Consider the following 5,122-nt stretch of genomic DNA (forward strand, 5'->3'; position numbering starts at 1 on the left):
TTTGCTCCATTTATATCCGTTTCATTGGAAAAACGATTACTCGGTGTGCTTTGTAGTAGCACGTGATATTTCATAGATTACTACACCCTATATTTTGCACCCTGTCCTATCCTGTTTGCTTTCGATCAGCATTTTATACCCATTTTCGCGCGATTCTGTTTAACAAACATTTAACCAGGAATACGTATCAGCTTACAGATCATTCGTATATACGTATAACAATAGTTTTGATAAACTTGTAAAATATCTAAATTTAAATAGCGAGAGGTCGAATATTCATTTGTCTTTCTTTCTTTTTCGCGGCCACAAGAATTTATTTGTAAATTTTTATTCAACAAAAAACGTCCAAGTTTTGAATTTGATTTGTAAAAGAGATTCCTTCGATCTTTCTCGATAAAAAATCTTTCGAAAATAAATCAGATGAATCGTTATCGACTTCGTACGTGTATCGTTAATTTCTATCCTCATCGTTGCAAGGATAAATTTTTTTAAGAAATCACAGTTGTGGACAACGCATCATAATTCATCGATATAAAGATTTCCTGTGTAACTCTAAATCATTCGTCGAGAGAAATAAATTTTTTAACCCTTTGGCCTCGTGTCTGTCTCTTGATCTTTTCACGAATCCTTTGCCTTCGCTATTTCCTTTCGGTTGTTTCTATTCATTTCTCCACGTTCAAATCGTGAATTAAAGAATCGATGAAAATTGTAAATTCGACTCTGAAATCTTATCTCCTCTGATTCCTCCTCTTATGAATTAATCATAATAGAATTAATAATAGAAAGAAATAGAAAAGATCATCTATTCAACTCCAAATCTAGTAGATTCTTCTGATTTCTAAGATATTTCAAGATTGAAGAAAGTAATGCTAATGATAGGTGCGGGCAGAAATTGCAAATAAATTATATTCTTCTCTGAACTGGACAAACATCGTGGAAGGTAACACAGATTATCAAGCGCACTCGTTTCGAAATACTTTCCATCCTCTATTTCCCCGCGTTATCCGCCACTCCGTTTCGCCTCGAAGGATTAAGACCTTAAAACCTTATCTTCGGGGAACACGACGCGCTGGTGAGCAGCGATCTCGCTCGCCGTAAAGTCGGAAATAACTCATGCCGCTTTTCCGCGCTGTCGACCGCCGTGAAAATGCATCTAAATTGCTTGTTTCGGTCCGCACGATGGATATTTCTGACCTCGCCTCGTCGCTATTGCAAACGCTTTGTTTTATTCATCATTAGAATACTCTATCGTCCCCTTCCCTATTATCATAAATTTTCTTCTTGACTTTAATTACGTATGAAATTACAATACAGACATAATAAGAAACTCAATGTTTCGACGATGTAACTAAATGATCGATATTAAAATATAAAATGTCTTGGTTCTGACTTTATCCACTGCGATCTTATTTTATGATAATCCAAATTTATGTCAATAGATGTACGACAGATGTACGAATTCATCCAATCTATGATGACACGTTAATAGAATTTTTTATAAAAATTTGCTCTTTCACTAATTTTTGTAAAATGTCGTAGCATAATAATATTAATATGCATTTGAATTAAAAAAAAGAATTCAATTCACAATTTGAACGTACTCCATAGAAAATATACATATACGGGAAAAAGTGAAAAATATCGAAAGCAAGAAACGAATATTCCATTGACCTCTCCGTTCCTTCGCGTCGATCTTACGATAAAAATCCACGGTCTATCCATTATCAATAAATTTCCGAAGAATCGCCGATATCCTAACTATCGACGAAACGCGATACCTCCATTCTTTTTCATTTCTCCATACACAGAAATCCAACAACAAATGGTTCGACAACCGATAATAAAAATTCGATACGCCGGAAGATCGTATTGTTTCACGAATCGTGTCGTGCCTCGTATTTTGATGAGAGATCGAAGTGAGAAATAGAGAGAGAGAGAGAGAGAGAGAGAGAGATTTTTTCACCGTGGCCGCGAAACGGAGAAACCATTAAAGCCAAGACCACGGGTGGCGGGCGTTGATTGTCATCGGGTGTTTTACGAAGCATTGCGTAGACCCGGCTCTTGTTCGTTCGTAGGATTGTTGCGGGGCGTGGAGGGGGGGCACCGTCGTCGTTACGGCCGATTTTATCGCGGTCGTCGTGCCTGGAACGCGGTTCGTTTCTCCCTTGAAATACGAGTCACCGGGTGTGCCACGTTGTTCAGCAGAAACCGGATTGCGAGTCGAACGATCGATACGCTTCACGCCGGTTAGGTTTAATCCAACGATCGATCTTTCCTCGTTGCGATTCCACCTCTTTCTCTCCCCCCCTCTTTGTGTCCCCACGATTCATCCGTGTTTTTGCAAACTGAAATTTCCGCCCTTGCTCCGCGAAACAATTAACCGTAGCGTGAAGTACCTAGGCTAGGCTTTTTTCATTCCCTATTTCTTCTCTCTGTCTTTTTTTTTTTTTTTTTTTTTTTTTTTTTTTTTTTTTTTTTGGTAGGCGAGTGTGACGATGAGAAATGGTTTTTTTCATTAGATTTCGAAGTTGATACGATGTGATCGATGACGGTTACGAGCTTTTGACGGGAATGGGAAGGGATTACGATCGAGATAAATTTGTTTCTTCGTCGAGTTGTGTGCACGGCGATTTCTATTTTAATTAAGTGAATATTGTTGATATGTATTCTTCTAAATATATTCGGTTCTTTGCGTAATCCGATGAAAAAAATAGAGAAGAAATCACCATCAGAATCGACAAGTAAATAATATTATCATTGATTTAAAAATGTGCAACAATTATATTCCAATGGAAGGAGAGTTTACACGCGGAAAATTGCGACAAATTTTTCATCCCGCTTCTCTCAAAAAAATCTCTTTCGCCCGCCCCTCGCGATAATCTTTATCTCGAACGAATCACAACGCATCGCAACCAATTTTTTTTCCTCTCTTTTCCTTTCTCTCTCTCTCTCTCTCTCTCTTTTTTTTTGCCACGATGAAAAGGTGGAAGTTCACCGAACGGTGGACAGAATCGAACAATATTCGAGGTTCGTGCCACCACCGACAGTTATTGTTTTTTAATTGGAGGCCGCGCACGCGCCTTCGAACCCCTGCGACCCCTCGTGAAAGGCGTCGTCGGGTACCACCTCCCCTCCCTCGCGCCCGTGTCCCCGTAAAAAAGTTAGCTTGGAAATTTTTTCAATTAAAAACCGTCGGCGCGCACCGGGACGAGGTTCGTGCGACGGCCAGAAGCCGGGAACGCGACGCGACGCGACGCGTCGCGACGCCGCGCGCCGCGCGCCGCGCTCGCTCCGCTTGTCGAGGCGGAGAGGGGAGAGAGAGAGAGAAAGGGGGGGGTTAGTTTTAATTACTGTAGCATCGTTACGCATGGCCCGTTTCAGTAAGGACCGTAGGTAGAAAAATCCTGACGGCAGCTGCGACTGTCCAACCTCCCCCTCGCCCCCTTCCCTCCCTTCCCTCCCGTCACGCGCACGTGGAATAACGTAAGGAGATGATGAACGCTCCAGAAAGAAATTAGGTGACGGGCGTTTTTCAATTTCGTTGGGACGCCGTTTCATACGTGTCTCGTAGGGACGCGAGATGGATTTTTATGGCGGGGAAGGGGGGGGGGAGTCTCTCTTTTTTTTCCTTTTTTTTTTTTTGTAACCGCGCAGTTTTTGGAATAATTATCGGGTAGGATGAGGATGTAATATGATATATATACGCGAAGGAAATTACGAAGAAGAAGAAATCGTCGAGGAAGAATTAATTCTTGTGGAGGATCCTGAAGGGAAGTTCTTTCGGTGGTTCTTTTGGGATTTGATTGAATGCGTACGATGATGGTGTTATTTTTTTTTTAGGAGGACATGCTTTTTTATATTTTTAAGAGGAAGTGCGGAATTTAATTATATTAGAAAGAATATTTGAATTTTGAATCTCGATGAATTAAAATTGTTGACGTTATTAGAAAAATTAAGTGGAGTTATTATGACTTCTAACGTTGATGGAAAAACGTGAAATGAGGAAATTAAATTTATATCAATTCGCTTTGAGAACATTGCAACGCAATCAATTTTGTTTGAAACCTCATAGTTTTTTAAACTAACATCAACAATTGTTGCACGTAATTAAAAAGAAATAGTTAATTATATATCATATTATGAATCATCCTGTATCAAACCCGATAATTTAAGAAAATATTTCTTTTCGATTCTATTTACAATAATATTGCGCCATCGATCTCGATTCAAAATATTTTAAAGCATAAAATTCCCGACCGATATAATCCGTAACAATGGCCCGATTAAAGAAGTGGGAGGATTTTGAAAATTTATAAGCCGTATAAATTCACCGCAACGTGAACTGACACGTCCGACGTAAAACAATCGATACGCTATCATTTGCAATATTTGATGGTATAATGTCATATTTGCTACAATAGCATATTTGCATCGTGACCACACCATGAAATATATATATATATATATATATATACGTACATTTATACATGTGTATATATCGATGGCATGCAGACACTTCGCGTCTAACTGCTACATAACATAGTTGCAGATTGCACTGGGACTGGTTTACGATGTAACCAGTTACCAAGAGTTTCAATATGCCCGTTCGACGATGTGGCTGTCACTAATCAGTGCAACCGACCATCAAGTAACTCGCATTGTACACACACGTTTGTCTAATATTCGCTGGCACCGCGAACCACAGGCGTAATCGATTGCTCGTAATTAATTCAATTTTAACGCATCCCCGTTTTCGATATTAATTGCGTCCCAAGATGAGAACGCTGCCGATCCCATCGTCGAAGGAATGTTGACAGTTTCCATTCGAATAATGTTTAATCGAAACGGATATCGCGTATACATTCTCCTCCCTCCTCTTCTTCCCCTCCCTTTTCACAGCCAACGAATATCGAATTCGTCAATATTTTTTTCCCTTCCACCAATGTTAATCCAATTTTCCCTTCTCGTTTCCTCCGCTGACGTGTTCATCGTCGTTAACGAACTCGGGATAACACTCGGATCCGGTCGAAGAATCTTAATCCACCGCGCCACCGAAAATGTCCAGGCACGAATAGTCCGACGAGAGAGAGAGAGAGAGAGAGAGAGAGAGAGAGAGAGAGAG

General features: G+C 40.0%; 1 protein-coding gene across 17 annotated transcripts in view; it reads left to right on the plus strand.

Annotated features, from left to right (window-relative positions):
• The window catches only part of LOC102673156 (RNA-binding protein Musashi homolog Rbp6), a 795,620-nt gene that overhangs the window by 266,366 nt on the left and 524,132 nt on the right, over window positions 1–5,122 (plus strand). The gene's annotated exons all lie outside the window — the stretch shown is intronic.

Source organism: Apis dorsata, unplaced genomic scaffold (assembly GCF_000469605.1).
Source record: "Apis dorsata unplaced genomic scaffold, Apis dorsata 1.3 scaffold_231, whole genome shotgun sequence".
NCBI classification, from domain to species: Eukaryota; Metazoa; Arthropoda; class Insecta; order Hymenoptera; family Apidae; genus Apis; species Apis dorsata.